Source organism: Erythrolamprus reginae, chromosome 5, assembly GCF_031021105.1.
Source record: "Erythrolamprus reginae isolate rEryReg1 chromosome 5, rEryReg1.hap1, whole genome shotgun sequence".
In the NCBI taxonomy this organism is placed as follows: Eukaryota; Metazoa; Chordata; class Lepidosauria; order Squamata; family Dipsadidae; genus Erythrolamprus; species Erythrolamprus reginae.
Window position 1 is genome coordinate 79,481,989 of NC_091954.1, and position 21,861 is coordinate 79,503,849.

Here is a 21,861-nt window from a genome sequence, read left to right on the forward strand (position 1 = left end):
GTAGTTTGCCTTTTTTCAGCTAACCACTATATTTTGAATGTTTATTTGTGTGCTTTCTTATATATTTTTCTCAATATTTGTGGTTCTACATTTGAATGCCAAATAGTGCAGTATTTGATGCTGTGCATGTTTTAAATATATACAAACATAGGCATTTGATGAAGAAGCAAAATGTTTTGTATTCATATTTTCTTAAAGATTTGGGAGCTCTTGTTCCTTTTTAGCCCACCCATTGTTGATAAAATCTCCTGTCCAGTGGTTTTAGTTCAACAGCAAATACATTTGCAGATAGAATGCATGTAAAAATGTCCCCCTTGTGATTAAATAACTCACTGCCAGGCAAAAAAGTAACAAGAGCTTATTTTTATGCTTGCTTTTTATTTTTCTCATTGCTTTGAATCAGTGTCATTGTATCCTTTCATGTCAAGAATGCCACTGTGTAATGCAACTTCCAAAACAGAGACTAGCGCTATCTGTGGCTTTGAAAGAGCTTCAAATATTACTTTTTCCCTAGGAATAATTCTAGGAAATTGTCTATACAAGTTCAGACTATTGTCGTTATAGCCTACTAACTAACAGCAACTGCCTACATTCTCCTATTGGATCTTTAAATTAGAAATGACAAAGACTCTGTGTGCAAGATAGCTGCTTTACCACTAGACCATTACATTCCCTGCTATTGTGTTTTACATCATTTTGAATCTTGAAAGACTAAAGTAAATCTGTTTGAGCAATTGCCTATATCTAATGCAGGTAGTTCTCAAGCTTTGAATATGATGAAATTATTTTATATTTTTCTCTGAATGCACATGGATCTTTCATAACTGTGTATAATATCAGAAATACATTAAAGCAGATATGATGATGATCATGACAGTGGTGATGATGATGATGAGATATGTATCTCATCATGTATGTATGTATGTATATGTATATATGTCTCCTACTGAATCCTAGTAGCCCATGAGCCTATCCTAAATTAAAAATTAAATAATTTAAATTTTAGGATGCAGGAATATTTCCTCTTCAAAGTAAAATACATGATGGAGCTGTATTTTTTTCTTTTAATAACATAATGAGCCAGATAATATTACCTGATTATAACTGGATTAAACCTTTCTACAATGTTTTGTTTTACTTGAAAAACACAGCTGTTCTACAACTGCCAAATCAGCTTTTATCTGTTTGATTTCTGAGGCAAATATTATTCAAACCGAGACTTAATTTTATACCTTCATACTGCTCTTTCAAACAAGTGAATCAAAACCTAATATTAGAGGCTTTGGGCCTAAAGAAATCTAAGATTGCATTCCACTTTACATATGAAAACTGACCTAGGTAACTTTAGGTCAGTCATATACTCGGCTCAGTCCACTTCACAGGGTAAGGTTGCTATCACCTTAGGTAAATAAATTTTTCACGGTCATATTCTTAACATACAAGTAATTATTTCTAAATTTTTATTTATTTTGTATGATTTAGAAAAAACACAAATGGCATTCTATATCACTCTGCTTAATTGTGTGGGCTAAAGGATTTCTTTTAATTTTAAAGATGTACTGAACTGTCAATTTTAAATTTTTTAATTTTTTAATTGAATTTAGGGATATGAACTTAGTAGTATAGGTTGTAGGCTTATCTTTTCAGATTTTACCAGTCTATAAGGAATAAAAAGGGAAAGGCCAATATGTAGCAAAGTTTAATGTGTAGCTAAAAGAGTGGTGTAAAAGAGAAGGGTTTGGTTTTATTAGTCATGATGTCTGTAGCTGGTCCAATGAAAAACTGTGCAAAAGAGATGGTCTGCATCTGTCAAAGAAAGAGACTGGGCTACTTGGAATTAAATTCACAGATAAACATTTAAACTGAACAGTGGGCACAGAGAATTAATTGATAAATAACATTTCTGTCCCCAGCAATGTAAAATTAATAGGGTTAATAATGCACACAACATAGTGTGTGGGTATGTTTATCACCCCTGCTATCAAGCAAAGCCAAGCATTTAATAGTGAGTGCCATACCATGTGCACTAATCAAACAGGTGGCAAGAAAGTATGGGCAGTCAGGCACAACACAGGTTATGTAGTTTTGTTGAGAATCTAGAAAGTGCAGAGAAGACCAACAAAGATGATTAGGGGACCAGAGGCTAAAACATGAGGAATTTGGTATGTCTAGTTTAATGAAAACCAGCGCTAGGGGAGACATGATGGCAGTGTTCTAATATCTCAGCAGTTGCCACAAGGAAGAGGGAGTCAAACTATTCTCCAAAGGACCTGAGGGTAGAACTAGAAGCAATGGGTGGAAACTAATAAAGGAGAGAAGTAACTTAGAAATTTCCTGACAGTTAGAACAATTAATCAGTGGAACAGCTTGCCTCCAGAAGTTGTGAATGCTCCTACACTAGCCTTTTTAAAAAAGATGTTGGACAACCATTTGTCTGAAGTAGTGTAGGGTTTCCTGCCTAAGCAGGGGTTGGACCGAAGACCTCCAAGGTCCCTTCCAATTCTGTTGTTGTTGTTGTTGTGGTTGTTATTAAACAAAGTTTGTAGTATGAAAAAATATTGGCAACTGCAGTACATTTATTCATTGGATAGAAATCTAGAAAATCTTTATAGGTCAGTCTTTTCCAACTGTGGATATTCCAAAGTTATGACTTCAACTCTCGAAATATTGGGTTGGCATGAGACCATGAAGGGTGTCAGATTTCAGAAGGATATTTCTGACAACAGAAATATTAAAAAGATTGTGCACGTAATGGTATATGGGAAGGTGGGAGACTGGGCAAAAAGATGCTTCCAAGGAAAAGGACAGATATGAGACAGCTAAGCCTTAGCCTATAGAAAGTAGGCAGAACAATAGGCTCAGAAGAGAGTTTGAGTCCAAGTAACTAGGGAGTAACCCTTCCTAGTTACTTGGACTAAATAAGAGATAGCCTGGGAAGGAAGAATTGTTCTTTTAAACTTGAAGATTCCATCAATGTAGCTTTAAAAAAGTAGAATTAGATAATATTCCTGTCTGGTTTACTCCACAAAGCCTACAGGCTGCTTTAATTCCAGAATTCATAGTATTCATAAATATAATCTGCCACTACATTAATTAATGAAGCTGATAGTGTCATCTTGTTAATTTCAACTAAGTGTGAAGAGACTAGGGTTTAAGGACTTAATATGCATTAACTCATTTCTCTAAAGAGAATTGGAATTTTGTGATATATTTAGGTTTGAAATTGTGATTAGTAATGTAATTAAAAATAGCTATCATTCTTCTCTGTGTGGATCATAGGTCCAATATTGTAAGATATTTATTTGTTAAATTCCTGGCGAGTAATACCAAAAATGGAAATCAAAATTATAATCCTATTATTATTTATCAGATCCAAATATATGAATCCATTGTTTCATGAACAAGTATCATTTATTTCCATTTATAAGTACTTAAACAGCAATTTAATGTGAAATGTGATAAGTGATTCTAACAATTAAGTCTATGTTTTTACCCTCAGGAAGGAAAGTATTAAGTGATTACTCACTTAAGTATTAAGAATTATTCTGATAGATACACAAAAAATTACTGTCAATCACTGCAATGATATGCTTTTAATTCATATTATTACACTTTGAACAGTGAGATATTTTTGAAAACTATAATGTTTACTTTTTCATCCAACAAAAAAAAACCTTCGGAAATCAACAATCAACTAGAAAATGATCACAATTGCATGATAATATATTTGATTTACAAGCTTAGTTGTAAACAAGTAGCATTATCATTTTTCAATCTTTTTTTCACTACAAGCAATCACGTCAAGAACTTGCTACTTATCCATACATTCACTTTCTACAGAAATCACAAAGTGATAAAACTAGTAGCCTTCTAATAAACCGGCTTAAAACATTATTTGGCATCCCAGGGATCCCCCCCACCCAAAAGCCTGTTTTCTGATTTAGGTAAACTGCTTAAATTGAGGCTTTTGTGTTTCATCATTTCAGAAAAGCAATGCAGCTGCAAGTATTGGCAGATGTGATGTATATACACACACATAAAACACACATTTCTTCATTAAAAATAACCATATAATGTTCATGGGACAACTCTTTTTATATAGCCAGTTTTTAATAATCTTGCTTCAGACAAAGGAAGCAAGTCCAGTAAATCTTTAAATTTGACGCATGATTAACATCCCAACTTTTGTGATTAATGTTTTCTCTGCCTTTGTATCTTGCTTTTTCTTCCTTCCAATCAGGGGTGGGTTCCACATATCTTCGCCACCAGTTTGCAATGCGACATTTCGCGATACGTTTGTACGCACAAACCCGCTCGTGCATTTATGCTTGCACATGCTTAGTAGCTAGAATCAGCCCAAAACACAGCTGAGGAGCTGATCAGCTGTGTTTGAGGCGAAAGAATAAAGATAAATCTATGGAGAGGGGCGGTATACAAACCTAATTAATAATAATAATAATAAGTATAAGTATAAGCCCAGGGACTGGCGGGAGGATCCTTTTTCAAGCAGCAGCAGACGAAAAAAAATCTGAAAAAAGGATGGGAGCACTATGGATCCTTGGAACAAACACTAGTAGATCCTTGGAACAAACTTCCAGCAGACGTGGTATATAAATCCACAGTAACTGAATTTAAACATGCCTGGGATAAACATATATCCATCCTAAGATAAAATACAGAAGATAGTATAAGGGCAGACTAGATGGACCATGAGGTCTTTTTCTGCCGTCAGACTTCTATGTTTCTATGTTTCTATGGACCGGCACTGATCGAATGAGATATGTGACACTTTCATGACATCACCAGTGGGTTGCTACCGGTTCGGGCGATCCAGTCTGAACTGGGAAGAACCCAGCTCACTTCCAATATTATATGTAATGATTTTCTGATTGCTTGCTCAAAGGTTTTATACACAACAGATTTTATGGACAGGAATTAAAGGTGTTATAGCCATTTGAAAAATATCATATGAAATTAGACTTTCCCCCTCTCTCAATAACTTGATATAAATCAGCCTGGGTGTTTTGTGAATTTCAGACATCTAGCAGTCAAGATTTTGCAATATGACATAATTGAATGATGGTAGTACCGTACTTTAAACTTTATAAAGAAATATGTGGTCCCAAAATTAGACTATCCCTCTCTGCAAGTACATGATAGAACAATTATGTTTCTTAACTCAATCAACTTTCATTACATTGTGCTTGCTTTGCCTATTGCAAATCTATTTAGGATATCTTTATGAATGGAAAATAATTGATATGGTAGCGTAATCCTATACATGCATTTGCAAGTACATCCTGTTTAGTTAAATGGCTATTAATTTCTGTTGTATGTTTGTGTCTGAGCTTACAGTGGAAGTATTAAAGACAGCCATATAGAAATCAGGTTTTTTTAGTTTCATACAGAATTGGGTGCAGTAAGCATACATCTGCTAATTTTGGATGCACAACTCATCTGTATATACTGCTGTGAACAGTAAAGATACTTCTCTTTCAAAGGATTTTTCTTTTTAAAAATATTCGAAATGTAAAAGTTACAAAACCAGTCACACTCTGTTGCAGTAGATTTTGTATCTACTAGTGAAGGAATCCTGAATAGACAATTTCCTCCCAATTATTCCTACTTTCACAAACACAAGTGACACATTCCACAATGTTCCTAAGAGTTTTTGGGAAGGATATATTTAATTCCTGTGCTGAATTAAATGCATTTTGCAGATGAAACCAGTGCTCACATTGATGAGAAACAAAGCTTGAATCTGTACGGGTAAGTATATATTATTTATATAAAGAACATACAAAAGTAATAAGTGATCTAGACTGTTATGGAATAATAATGTGTGGCTATTGAGTAATTTTTCATGTCACCTCATATTCTATTTATCATATTTTCAGTCCATAAGATGCTGCGCCCCTACACTCAAAAATGGGTGGAAAGGTCAGTGAGTCTTATGGAGCAAAAATTGCAGCCAGGCCATGGCAGCAGGGCCCTTTAATAGTGCTGAACCCCGCTGGAATGCACGAGTCAATAGGAAGATCTAGCACATGAGAGGACAGCTATCTGTGGTCCTCTTAGGCTTTGCCTCCTGTTCTCACTATACTTCTGTTCCATATTCGGTGCTCCATATGCATGATGATTCATATTTTTTCTTCTTCTTTTCCTCCTCGAAACCTAGGTGCATTTTATGGTCCGGTGTGTCTTATGGAATAAAATATACTATATATGCTTTTAATATGCTTTTAATGGTATTTTTAAATAGTATATTATATTCATTTCCCACTGCAGTATACATGGTGGCTTATAATAATCAAATGGAAACCACTAAGATGAATTTAAATTACTGTATAATGTTAGATACAATCATTATAGCAATGTAAACATAAACTAAAACAGCAACACTCTGCTACCTCAAATATTAATTCAAATTGCAGTTTTAGCATCATTTAATAGACATCAATTATGATTCCAAATTGGAGCCTGGTGTATTTAAATGCACCCCTGTGAGTGGCTATAGTCTGTGCCAGAGCCATGTTCTCATCTACTGGCAGCTGCTGGTATGCCTGCACTAAATCCAATTTAGCAAACAGCTTCTCTTCCCCTAGGGAGTGCAGTAGTTGCTGGACCACTGGTATTGGGTATGAATTATGCTGCAGGGCTTTATTAATGGTAGAGTTATAATCTGTGCATACCCTCAGAGAGCCATCAGGCTTCATTAGTGCGACAATGGGGATCTCCCATGGGGCGTGATCAACAGGTACCAAAAAGCCTTAGGCAATCAGTTTGTCTAATTGTTGGTCCAGTTTGGGCAAAAGAGCCAACAGAACCCTGTTGAGCTTTAATCTTAAGGGAGGTATGCTTGGGTCTAAGGAGAAGGAAATAGGGGGTCCCCGGTAAGTTCCCAAGATTGTGTCAAATACTGCGGGGAATTCATGTATAAAGTTAGGAGGGTCAACAGTCACCAATTTGTGGAGCCCCGTGACAACCAGCCCTAAAGGACCCATCAATTCAAGCCCCAAAAGGGAATTATTCGTCCCTTTCACCATGATCAATGGTAGATTACAAGTACTTGCTTTAAAGGTGATGGGCACTCGAGCCCTCCCCAATACCGGAATAGGATTTTCCTGAAAGTCTTTAATAGCAGCCGCAACGGGCTCTAGCTGTGCCATAGAGAGGGATGGCATGTACAGTTTAAGCTTGTGCCACGGCATGATGGAGAACTTGGACCACGTGTCTAGTTCCATTTGGCAAGGTTTGTTATTGAGGAGTAAGGGCACCACGACTTTGGTGGGGGAAGTCCTATTGGTGCACTTTACCCCAAGGTAAAAGTTACCTCGGTTCAAATCATGGGAAATAATTTCCTGATTTCTTTGGTAGCCTCTGGAGAAGTGGCGAGGTGGGCGAGATTCCCTCAGCTGCCAAGTAGGTTGCTTCTGGCGAGGGTTCCTCTGGGCCATTGGAAGGTCATCTAGTAGGATTGCTCAGCAGGCTTCGGCTATGTGCCCCCTCCGGTCACAGTGACGACAGATGGAGTCACGAAATGGGCATCTCGAGCGTTGATGGTTCCCCCGGCAGCCAGCGCAGGTGAGGAAGGGCAGTTGTGGTCTCGATTGTCTTGACAGTAGTGATCTTATCTGGAGGCAGGTGTCATCCTGGGTGTCCGGCTGCTGGTCATGTTCATCAGCGGCAACGGCATCTGACAGAACGGAGTCATCAATTTTGAAAACTGACAGCTTTATCATTTCTTTTAAGTTCAGCTGTGGTGGCTTCATCAACCTCAATGGTTTGAGCTGCTTTGATGATGTCCTGTAAGGATGTTTCTTCCTCGGTGGGGAGCTTATATCTAATCGCCACATTCCGCATGCCAAAATGAAGGCATCTAGGAGGCGAGCTTCTGGGTTGTCAAACGTGCACTTCGATAGAACAGTGTGTAGGCGGTCGCGAACTGATTGATGGTTTCTCCCTTGTCTTGAGCCATCCAGGAGAACTGGTACCTAAAGACCGTAGTAGGCTTGGTGGGCTTGAAATGAGCCGCAAGTTTGGACATCAGAGTTTTCCAGGATACCAAGTTTGCTGGTTCTGTGTCTGTGAGGGTCTCAACAAGATAAGATATTTGCAAGCTGCAATAGTTGAGGAATATTGCCCGCTTTCGGCCGCTATCTGCATCCTTCATTCCGGCGGCCTCCAGAAAAATGTCAAATTTAGCCATGTAGGCTTTCCAAGTCAATTTCTCTGAATCAAAAAACTCTGCCGGCTTCACTACCTGAGAGGGTAGCCATAGCGGGATTAAACAAGTCTTCGCGGAGGTTCGACCTCCTCGTCACCAGTGTAATAAAGGCTCAGACTCAGCCTGATTGCATTAGCAATCTTTTATTGCTGACAATGGTAGTGTCTAAATGCTAGGAAGCTAACAAACTCTAGGCGTGAAAGTTCTGGCAGAAAGTGCGGCGTCTCTAAGTATTTATACTATCTTCCCCCAGCAACAGGCTCAACTTGACATTGTTGCAATTTTCCCACCTGAAAACAGCAACCAATCAACACAGAACATGTAAAACTGAACTTTGGGTACCCTTTTACAATTAGCATATTTACATATTTAACAGTAGCCTATAAAACATGTTCCAAAAATAGACTGGTCCTAATGATACATGCTTTATATTCAAGAGCCTTTAAATCATGAAGGCACATAAGAAAGAAATATATTTGTAATAATATAGTCCTATTTTGGATTATTCCCAGAAACAGACTAATAATTAGACCTTCTTGGAAAAACAGAAAGGAACAAATCGAAATTTATTTCCTGTCATGTTCCTAATTTCTCTAAATGTTCAGGGACCGTTCTGCATTACATTCATCTATAAGAAACATTGGTAATTTGGCAGAAATTTTGTTATGTTTTGTAAGTCTGAAGATTAATTAGTACTGAAAAGATAAAATGTGTGTGTTGAAAATTTAGTGTGTGAGACCGGAAGTAGAAAATTAGAAAGACTAAATCTAATCTGCAACAGCAGGTTAATTTGATAAAACATATGGCGCACAAATCATACATATCATTGTTTTGAATTTCTAATATTAAGCTTTTTCCACTGTATAAACAGTGCATATTTCCCTGAATATGATTGTTTCATGGGAAAATGGTCATTGTACTATTGGCAAGCACTATCACTTTAATTTCCATGAATTTAAGACCTCTTTGTAATGCCTTAACGATGCATGTTTTCCTACCATGAAGACTAGCCAGAGTATAGCTATTTTAAAATGTTATAGATAAGATATTTATTTATGTTGATACCCACCTGCTCTGCAAAGAGGTATACATATCCCAGCTAAAGATGTTATAGATGTACTAGTGTTTAATAAATATTAAGAAATAATTATTGAATGTTTTATTACGGGAGCAAAAAGAAAGATATATTACTGTCAAGTTTGTAATACATTTTAAAAGGCAGCATGATAGCTATAGAGAGCATTTTCAAATGTTTTAGTATCTGGATGTATAGCATCTGGATATCTGGTGGCAGGTCCTTGACTAGGACTTGAATGATTAATTATTAAGTTTTCACCAGTCTTAATATGTATTTAATTGTAATAATGTACTGCTCAAAAAGATAAAGGGAACATTCAAATAACACATCCTAGATCTGAATGAATGAAATATTCTCATTGAATACTTTGTTCTGTACAAAGTTAAATGTGCACAACAGCATGTAAAATTGATTGTCAATCAGTGTTGTTTCCTAAGTGGACAGTATGATTTCACAGAAGTTTGATTTGCTTAGAGTTATATTGTTTTGTTTATTTTTTTGAGCAGTGTATATCAAATTTATATGCCCCCAGCTCCCAGCGACTCTTGGCAGTTAATACACTTTCTACCACATTTCTATTGAAAAGTAATTGTTTAATGTAGTAAAATTTAGATTTACCCCATAAAAATATATAAATGCTGATAAATATTGTATACAATATTGCCCAAATTATCAATATTTCAGCATTGAAAATAGGAATTTAATTGTAACACATATTTATGTCTTTCTCAGGATTAAGGAATTTCTCACTAATGTAGGCGTGGTATGTGGTACGTTAAATAGTAACAATTTATTATTCTATTTTAAATATTCCTAATTCATGCTTTTTATTACCTTGATCATTCCTTATATACCTATTACATCTTCTAGACTTAAAACATAGAGTTACTACTCCAAACTCAGCATTGTATGCCCTTAACAACATAGTATCCTATTAATTTATCAGAGTATTATGAATTTACATCTTCAGTAATTATTTGGTATTGTGTGTGGGTACATTTATGGAATTTATGATTTTCCTAATCATTTATAATTATCTTTGTGAGTTTTGGGAAACATCAGAAATTAAAGTAATGAAAGCAGCATTTGTGGAGGCAAATCTCTAATGTGTGTTAAATAAGCAAACAAGCTGGTATAACAATTCCTTCAACTGTGATGTATCAGTGCAAGCCTCAGTTATAGGATTCCACTTGTTACACCTTTGTACCTTTTTACACTAAAACTATAGATAATGTTTTCTTTTTATGTTTTCTTTTGGTTATGGAGTAGATTGATTTCGAGCTGCTTGCTTCTTTCCTTTTCAAAACTAACTTTCACACGGTGCCCTCTTACAAAAGAAATAGCTTAGAATCTTCAAACGCAGCAATCCACAAGCACGTAATAGATTCAAACTAAATGTAAACTGTTCCAAACTCAACTGCAGAAAATACGACTTCAACAATAGAGTAATCAATACCTGGAATGCATTACCTAACTCTGTGGTTTCTTCCCCAAGCTCCCAAAACTGTAACCTTAGATTGCCTACAGTTGACCTCTGCCCATTCCTCAGAGGTCTGTAAGGGGCGTGAATAAGTGCACCACTGTGCCTACTGTCCCTTTCCTACTGTCCTCTTTAATCGTTACTTTTTAAAAGTATGTTTATACAAACTATTACTATCCTATACAGTGGTACCTCATCTTACGAACGCCTCTTCTAATGAACTTTTCGAGATACGAACCTGGTGTTTAAGATTTTTTTGCCTCTTCTTCCAAACTATTTTCACCTTACGAACCCAAGCCGCTGCTGCTGGGATGAAGGGGTTTATTTTTTTTTCATTTTTTGAAGAAAGAAAAGGGAGGGGCGGCTTGGAGGGGGAAAGAGATTGCATTTTAAAAAGTAGGAAAACAGCGTGCTTGCACAGGCACTGAAGGGGTGTCTTTTAAAGAAAGAAAAGGGAGGGGCGCCCCCCTTGCCTTTCTTCCTTCCCACTCACCCTTTAGCCTAGCCTTGCTTCTTCCAACCGTCCCCTTTAGCTGCTCCTCCCTGCCCTCTGTTCGTCTCCCTTCTAAAGTTTGGGATTTTCCTGAAGGATTTGCACGCATTATTTGCTTTTACATTGATTCCTATGGGAAACATTGTTTCGTCTTACGAACTTTTCACCTTACGAACCTCCTCCTGGAACCAATTAAGTTCATATCATGAGGTACCACTGTACATGTTTTACAAATTAATTAATTAATTAAATAAAGTCTACAAAAGAAAAGATCTTACTAAGTAGATGAAATTTATACTGCCACAACTCAAAGTAATCTATTTTCTCCAAGCATGGTTTTGCAGTCTATCCCTTATGCATGTGATCAGTGCTGTTGGTTAGTAGTTATGTAATAAATTGTCTATAAAGCACTTACAGATAAATTTTACTGACATCTTCTTTTTTTTATCATCATCACCATCATCACCACTGCCCTGTTGTTGTTGTTCTTTGCTGTGTTGTTAAAAAAGAGAGACAAGTTTGCTGGGAAATAAAAATGGAAATGAAAAATGGTGAGGAAAGGGAAAAGAGAGACAGAAAGGCAAATACATTGAGTTAATAGTGCACAAATCCTGAATTCCCAACTCATGAGCTTCATGTAGAAGTTTATAACTCATTGTTTTAGATAGATAGTAGAATGTATGATGTGGATAATGGGATGGTTTGGTTTTAAGGCGGTATTATCTGAACAGTTTTGTTTTCATAGAAAAGACAGAGGGTTATAATAAGTAATATGATTTGGGCTAGAAAGGGCAGCAGGAGACAAAAATGAAAAATACCACCATTTATGTGAATACTCTAAAAAAATAAGAGTTTCGGGTCAAGTAAGAGGAAATGGTTTTAGAGCTCAATCTAGAAGGCTTTGAATGCAAGTAAAGTTAAGGAGATGGATTTAGTCAAGGTATAAGGATATAGATGGAAGGTTGCTTTTAAAAAGAGCTCTGCAAACACACATACATAGATGTTTTTTTAAACTTTCATGGAAGATTAAATATTAAGCAAAATAAACATAATTTTCCTAATAGTAAAATATTGAAATACTGCAGACTTGCTGGCTAGTGAACTTTTTTATGAGAGCTATCAGAGGTTACTGTGCCACACTTTAATCATGGAGGCATATCTGCATTATTGAACCATTCAAAGATAGTCTTTCTTTATATATTCCTACTTTCAGAAGAGAACTCTGAATTCAATTCTTAATTCAGCAATGAAAAGTTATCATGACCATGTTTATTTTAGATTTAGATTTGTATGCCGCCCCTCTCCGCAGACTCGGGGCGGCTCACAACAAAGTGAAAAACAATTTACAACAAATCTAAATTTCTACTAAAAACATTTTAAAAACACCATTTTCTAAACACACATACATACACACATACCATTTATAAATTGTATATGCCCGGGGGAGATGTCTTAGTTCCCCCATGCCTGGCGACACAGGTGGGTCTTAAGGAGCTTACGAAAGGCAAGGAGAGTAGGGGCAGTTCTAATCTCCGGGGGGAGTTGGTTCCAGAGGGCCGGGGCCGCCACAGAGAAGGCTCTTCCCCTGGGGCCCGCCAACTGACATTGTTTAGTTGACAGGACCCGGAGAAGGCCCACTCTGTGGGACCTAATCGGTCGCTGGGATTCGTGCAGCAGAAGGCGGTCTCGGAGATATTCTGGAGATATAATGTGCTTTTAAATAGATCGTTTTCTTAGGCAGTGACTGTTTGGAACAGTCATCCTTCACTGTATTTTATATTAACCAGACAGTAAAAATCCTATTTTCCTACACTGGAAAATGCATGTAGTTATTTTTCCCTTTCAACATTTGATAGATTTGCTTCTTCAGAGGCTTATTACTTTATTCTGCTTAGCAATAATTCTACCCTTGGCATTTTTTTTAAAATCCAAAAGTTGCAATGTCACTGCCAGTTTAATCACTGAATAATCTGATCACTGTTAGAGAACAAATAAAATAAAAATGGGATACCAAGATATCTTATCATTTGATTCTATATTTGACCATTATATTTTAATACATTATTGTACATGAGAGATAATCAAACAATATTTTGAATTCTATTCTATTCTATTCTAAACACCTTGTTGCTAAGTTAAATTATGTAAAAGTGGATAATATATGCAGAATAAGGAATTTAATGAGTATATGCAATTCAGAAGGAATATGAATTCTTTTAAAAATAGGACTGTATTACAGATTTGCTTATTGTTATTTTTTAATAACTTTAAGGAAACATGATTGAAATAATCACATAAATAACTAAATTGTTATATATAGAGAAAAGCTGGTTTATTTTCTTCTCCTTTTCTTCTTCATATTCTCAACTATGTGATGTAAACCTTGTCACTTTGAATGATAATCTCTGAATTTCAGATTGTAAAAGGTTCTAAGTTTTACACCGTTATTTGCAAAATTTATTTTTTAAATCCTTGGCCTGAACATGTACTAAAAATATTCCCTTTTTTTGTGATCACTCTGGCACTTTCTGTGAATTGGCCAATAAATATGGTTTTAGAATTTCACATAAAAATTATGTTCAATTGTCTTTATTTCTTTCAAACGTGTGTGTGAGTCTTGCACTGTGAAGAAAAATAACAGTTTATTTCATTAATATTTTAATTTCAAACAAAAATAATGGCCTCATAGTAATTTGTGAGTATAAATATATTCTGTCAATGTGACTGGATAGGAAAATAGAATTGGTATGGGAGGCAGGGTGAAATAGAGAATAAATACATGATGGTGAGAAAGAGATAATATGAGAAAGTAACATGAAAATACACAAAATGAGATGGAAGACAAAATTTAATCTTTTTGTTAATGCTTTGTTTTCCCCCAAAGCAAACTTGCTTATCTTAATTGAATGATATAATATTGTTATAATAAAAGTGGAACATACAGAAAGGCAATCTAAAGGGAACCTAATATTAACTAAAATAACCAAATTTATTTCAACAGGCTTTCTTGTCTATACTAATGTATACGTCATTTGAACAATTCTAAATAGGATATTGTGGAAGCATCATAAAAGTGTGTAGTAATAAGGAAATAAGATGAAACCATAAGGTATCTTTCATTTATTCTATCTCAATTTACACTGTAACTAAATTCACTGGAACACAGTTTTGCTTCCTAAAGAAAAGCTTTAGATTATTAACTTTAAATTAAACACAAATATAGTTTCAGAATTACTAAATCATGCAGGAATCTTGAGAAATATGAAATTAACTTTTTATGACAATAATGTATGTAATTTATTAATTAATAAAATTACATGTTATATACACACATTTGATTTACTAATTATAATGTATGTGTGTTTGTGTGTGTAAAACAGAAGGTTTCTTTAAACAATACATAATAGGTTAATTTACAAGTTATTTTTCTCATTAGCACCCAAAAATATATAAGATATACCCAAAGTGTTCAGGAAACAAAATATTTTTTTGTCCAGTGATACATATACAGTAGCTTAGGCAGCATCTAGTTGGCCTTGTCTGGAAGTGAAGCAGGATCATCATGGTTAATATTGGAAGTATGAAGGCTTCTGAATGAATAGAGAGCTTCAACGCCTTCAAATGAACAGGAACAGAAACCACAGGTAAGACTGAAGGGCCAGCAAGTAGATCAATCCCACAGAACCTCTCCAGCTAAAGAGAAGATGGGAGATGATCCATATGAGCAAAAAGGTAAATAAAAGCATGGTTTAAGAAAATTATAAGTGAATTAAGAGACCAAACAAATGAAATGAATATGAGGACTATGGACTAAACTTAAAAACTGGAAAAAAAACATGGGGTGGGTGGGATAAATACTGTTCTCTAAAAACCAGAAGCCTATGTGGACATGTCTATGAAATCACCAGGAATCAGATTCAACAAGAAACACTTCTAATTTTTTTCCAAGTAAAATTCAAGGACTAGTCACAAATAATAGTCATTCACCACCATCATGCCTTTGGAGTTTCCAAAAATGGGATCAATAACTGAGGATGACTTGTATTCAGCACTGTAGCCATTTTCTTTCAAATTGCACCATTGCATTTCTTCTCTCCCTTAGCTTTCCACCTTATCCTAACCCACTGTCTTATTTTGAAGTTTGTATTTTGACCCTTAAGATTTTTTTTTATTTTTGTTAAAAACTCTTGATGTCTCTTTCCAAACATAATAATGTCTCCCATTTTGGCTAAATCACTTTGATAATTCAGCCTTTCGCTTGCTATTAAAACAGAGGAATATTCTGATTTGTCATTAATATCACCTACTGAAGAAGAAGTAGTAAAGCCAATTTTGCTGTGAGCCGCCCCGAGTCTGGGGAGAGGGGCGGCATACAAATCTAAATAATAAATAAATAAATAATAAATAGCTATTATCTACCACACATATTATCAGAAAGAGATTACATTGGAATGACCCACATATACATAGATAAATCTTTCTATTTTAAATAGTATGAATTAAAATATGACTAACTTGATCTATTAAACTGATTTCTAATATCTGATCCTTTAAACTAACAATTAAAATGACTTGTTTCTAAATTTTGATTAATCAATATATCACATCTGAATTTATAAGAGCACTTATTTCAGTAGGAGGACTGAAATGTATTCCAATGCGATCATTTGATAAAGGACTTATCTTTAGAGTATTTAAATAAAATCTACTAGCTGAGTTTTCCTATTTACATTTTCTTGCATTGAAGCCAATCTATAAAAAAAAAAACTTCCTAAAAGATTTATCTGAAACCTCCTGGGCTTAAAAAGGATTAGAGAATAACTCCGTTCACATTCATTGCATTGATGGATTGGAAGCAGAATGATTTATTGTGGTTTTTAAAAACAAATCTTAAGGATTAGGTTAGAGCAGACAAATTCTGAAATCAAATAAAAACAGGATGGTAAGATGAAAAACTTTACCTTAAGCCCAAATGGTATACTTGTCAGAGGCATGTTAATCAATTGTGTCAGGAAATAGAACATATATCAATGTGGTAAATTGCTTTGGGGGCTCATAGGGCTGTATAAGCAATGTACCCTGAAATGAACAGGCTGTGTGGAAGGCATATTTGGTTAAATGTGAAGACTTTATGCCTCAGATTCTCCTGAAATAAATATACTTTGATTAATCACTTTGAGAGTAACACTTTGACTCACTCCCAATCCATTCATTTAGTATATATACAATGCTTGACACAAATATACTTCTCTGAACTTACTTTGGAAATCAACTTATGTATTTCCATCTTACTCTATGGATTTAATTCCAATTAAGGTAATCAACCAATTAAAAACTTGCTTTGCAATTTTAGGAAAAATAAGAAAAAACACTCAACAGAAGCAGAATAGCAAATACATTTAAATCTGAACACATCAATTAAACAAAATCTAACCAGCACCAACACATTATCATTACATTACATATATTAGATGTATTTATTTTAAATATATTTTTAAATGTATATTATTTTTTAAAATATTTTAAATGGATTTCATAAATATTTTTTATTTCAATTTTTTTAAAAAAATTGCATTTTTTCTTTTCCCCTTTGATATTGTGCTATTTACATTCTACCTGTATATTATGCCATACCTACTTATGTGGTGAGTAAGTTATATTTTTTATCCATATTCAACATGTCATGTGTTAAGGACATGATCTGTTCTAATGTAAACCTGAGCACAGATTATTCACATTTTATAGTTCTTGTTATAAAAAAAACCTGTTGATCCTTAATGGCTACAGTAAAATACCATGTATATTACTTGAGATGCTATAGTTTCCAATTCATTGCATTAATACCTTCAATGCCATTCATTAAAGGCTGTTTCTCATTTCCTGGAGCTTATGGCTTAAGGCTGCTATTATTCTTGCACAATAAATTCTTGTTCTTCAGACAAATTCAGTGTCATATTTTTCAGAATAATACTTGTTCTTTCAATCCCATGATTTATCCATAATATTATATAAATGTATTATTTCTCTACTGCTACAGACTGCAAGATTTCCTATTCTATCTATCATCGTTTTGATTCATTTACTACTTAAATTAGAATCTTCTGCTTCATGAATATTAATTTTGCTTGAATCAGATGCAGTACGGAAATGTTGTGAACTGCATGTTATATTGTGAGAAAATAAAAATAATTATCCTTTTTTAATCTTGAAAACCCCCTTAAAACACATTTTATAAAGGAACCTGTATCCACTCAGCAAATAAAAATGTTTAAACAGGCTTTTGGAATTTGGAAAGATTGGAAGGATCCTGAGATAGTCTTCCAAACATCTTCTGGATTCTGCAATGTCCTTTGTTCTCACAACACAATGAGCTATGCTTTAACAAATTGCCTCTTTATTTTTTCATTTTTGTGTTACTTCCGACATAAACCATTCTTATTTTCTATTGCCCATATTGCAATACATTGTGACTTACAAATGTAAGGAATGAAAGTGGAGAGGTAGGAATCACCAGTTATCTAACTAGAGATGTTAACTTAATTCTATGTACCGTAGCTTCTGTTCCGGCAATCTTACACTACTAACTAGAGCATACAAAACTTTCACCGGACCAATCCTTGAATACAGCTCATCTGTCTGGAACCCACGCCACATTTCAGACATAAACACTCTAGAAAATATCCAGAGATACTTTACCAGAAGAGCCCTTCACTCCTCCACTCACAACAGAATACCCATGCAACTAGACTTACAATCCTAGGTTTAGAAAGCTTAGAACTACGTCGCCTTAAACACGATCTAAGCATAGCCCATAAACTCATATGCTACAAAGTCCTTCCTGTCAACAACTACTTCAGCTTGAACCACAACAACACACAAGCACATAACAGATACAAACTTAATATAAACCGTTCCAGATTTGACTGCAGGAAATACGATTTTCAAGTAGTTGATGCATGGAACTCACTACCTGACTCTGTAGTATCTCCTAACCCCCAAAACTTTACCCTTAGACTATCCACTGTTGACCTCTCCCGATTCCTAAGAGGTCAGTAAGGGGTGTGCATAAGTGCACCAGCATGCTTTCCGTCCCCTGAACTAATGTTTCTTTTATTTTTTTACTAGTACAATGCATATGAATATTATTATAGCTAATGTTTCCTCTTATTTTTTTCTTATTACTAGTATCATGTATATGAATATTATTATATCTTTACATGCCTCCAATATGTACAAGGCAAAACAAATAAAATAAATAAATAAATAAATATAAAAATGCAACTATTTATTGTCTCCAAAGATACCATGTACTAAACCAAGTCTTTGATAATTCAAAAAATCAGGGAAGGAAGTCTTAATTCCTATAAAATACAGACCATACAAAAGCTTCAGCTATAACAGAAAGAAGCAGTCAGTACACATACTTGGCATCAGCACCAAATAAATTGTGCTGAGATTAAAGTTAAATTTTGTCAGAGAGGGAAAAGAGAGAAAAAGAAAATATCCAAGATAAAATCAAACTTGTTTGAAAAGCAGTTCTAAAAAAATGGCCAAATTGATTTTGTCTTGATCAAAACCGATAGCATTTAACTTAGGATCTGAAACCTAAATAGAATCATATCTCTAATTTTTAAAAAAAAACTATGCACTTTCTAATGAAATGGGGTAAAAACTCCTCAGAGAATAAAGATTGCCAACTTTCCAAGAAATCAGTGCCAAACATTGAAATTTATATCATAGATATATGGAATATATAAAATGAACTGTTTTTCATTTTTAGAGAATTAATCCTATCTATAGTTTCTTTATTTTTATTTATTTATTTATTTATTCTATTTTTATGCCGCCCTTCTCCTTAGACTCAGGGCGGCTTACAACATGTTAGCAATAGCACTTTTTTAAAAAAACAGAGCTAGGCTATTGCCCCCGCAATCCGGGTCCTCATTTTACCCACCTCGGAAGGATGGAAGGCTGAGTCAACCTTGAGCCGGTGATGAGATTTGAACCACTGACCTTCAGATCTACAGTCAGCTTCAGTGGCCTGCAGTACAGCACCCTACCTGCTGTGCCACCCCGGCTCAGTTTAATATTTATAGAAGCTCAAACATTATAAAAATGCTGTTAGGTTAGAAACATACCCAATCCCAGAAATAAAGTGGTATTTGACGCTTACAAAAAGATTTTATGACATGTTCATATCTCATGTTCACATATTTTGAATTATCTGAGTATTTGGATCAGTGTTTTCCAACCCTTTTTCTTCAGAGGGAACCCTTTGGTGTCGTCAGATTTCTGACAGAACCTGTACCGTGTACCGGTACTATTTATGTCCCTTCAAGGTGAGCCTTGAACATTAAGGAGGGAATTTAATTTTTAAAAAATGTATGTAACTTAATGGCAAAATTAGAAAAAAAACATTTGCAACTTTTTTGATGATTGATATTAGTTACTAACAAAATTCATGGAAAATTAGATGGTATACTGTATTGCTTGAATGTATGTTGAGATAAAAATTAAAAAAAAAATTACTCCCCCCCACCCCGCAAAAAAAGTCCTTCCTTTCTCCGTCCCTCCATTTCATTCTTCCTCCTTCCTTCCTTCCTTCCTTCCTTATTTCCTTCCTTATTTCCTTTCTTGTTCCCTCCATTTCTCCTTTCCTTCTTTCCTTCCTCCTTCCTTCCTCTCCACTTCTCTCTTTCCCTTCCTCTTTCCCTTTTCTTTTTTCTCTCTACTTCTCTCTCTCTCTCTCTTCCCTCTCTCTCAGTCTCTCCCTCCAGTCTCTCTCATTTCTGTGTACCTCTCCCTCTCCCCGCTGCTCTCTCTCATTTGTTTCTCCTCCCTTTTTGGTCTCATTTCTCTCATTTTCTTTTCTGTTTTTCTCTCTCTTTCCTCTTCCTCTCCCTTTTTCTTTCTCTCACTGATTTGGATTGTTAATATAAAGTGAGGAACAGTAAGATTAAATACATAAAAATGCATCTTAATTTAAAGAAATATCATATTAGGCAGGACCAGAAGGAAAACCATACAAACAGGGCATATAATATCGCAAACAGATTTTGAACAAGATGATAAGGCAATGTGAGCTAAAGGCAAAAAATTTAAAATAATTCAAGATAGTGAAAAATAGTGAAGAAATAAACTTAAAAATGGTAGCAATGAATAACTTGTTGAACTAAACAATCACAGTAAGCCAAACATTGTCTAGTGATAATGATTATCATCATCATCATCAGTGTATGGTTTTGTTACATTAGCCAGGAGGCTACAATGTTATTGCAAAGTAGTAGTTTGTCTGTCAATTTATCAGCTTTGTTGTAGGATATGCTCACACAGTTCCCAATGTGTACTACTTGAGGGTGGACTAGATTCATACCAGAAAGAAAGATGAGTAACTCTTCCTGCAGCAGCATCTTAAACCCCTCCCTTCTACAGAGCCGCCTTATAAACAGGAACTGCAACTGGGAAGATTCAGAGCTGGCAGGAATCTGACTGCCTGCATGAAGCACCAACTCATCTCCCCACTTTCAAGTTGTAGCTATTTATCTACTTGCACAGAACATGCTTTCGAACTGTTAAGTGGAAGAAGCTGAGCATAGTGTCAGGAGCTCATACCACCACACAGTGGTGCTGGAGCAAAGACCATTTCAGTATCATTAAGCCACTAAGCCACTGAGCATCTTTGATTCGCTAAATGATTTATTTGGAACTTTCATTCAAAGAAAGAAAAAAAGAAAATGTTCATGTATTAGCTGAATATACTGTAATACGGACCTGGAATTAGAAAGAGAATAGACCTGTTCAGACAGACAGCTCCCTACCTTCACAAATATCACACATGCATCCTGAACTTTGAAGGACTACTGTGCTCACATTATTTTAAAACCTTCTTTGGGTCATGCTGCTGAGGATCTTCTGAAGGAACGCATGTAGTTTGCATGTCAACAATGAAGGTTTGCTACTACTTCTTAAAAAAAATTCTCCCCAAACTTATCCATAGTTACCTTCATGTCTCAGCCAAGTTAAGTAAAATTCTTACATAATAATTATTTGTTTTTAAACTCAAACTTTACCCTTGAATTCAATAAAAGGTTAGGATATTTGCCTTCAGACTTCCCATAAAGTATGTACAAGTCAGAGGGGGGGGGAAAGCTGTTAAAATGTATACTCAATTCTCTATTCAGTTTGAAACCTCTACTTATTCAGCTGAATGCCTAAAAATGAACAAATCTGTAAATATGGGTTTGTTTTCCTTTCAGTATGCAATCTGAATTCTTATGTAGTTTGTACAGATTTCCTCTAATGCATAAAAATATCTGCCTGTTTTTAAGTTATGCAAATTAATATGTCTCTTCATTTTCCCTAAGAATACTGATAATTGTTCACATACTTAGACTGGAAAACAGCCTTGCAAAATAGTGCAAATTTGGACGCGTAAGTGCAAAATTAGGTGATTCTGATGAAATATGTATTTAGTTGCTAGCGCCCCAGCAGCTTTTTTGAGCAGGGGGCAAATTGACTAAAGCACTCAGGCATAATTCTTTTAAGTGAGGCATATTTTTTATTATGAAGACTTGCTGAAATGA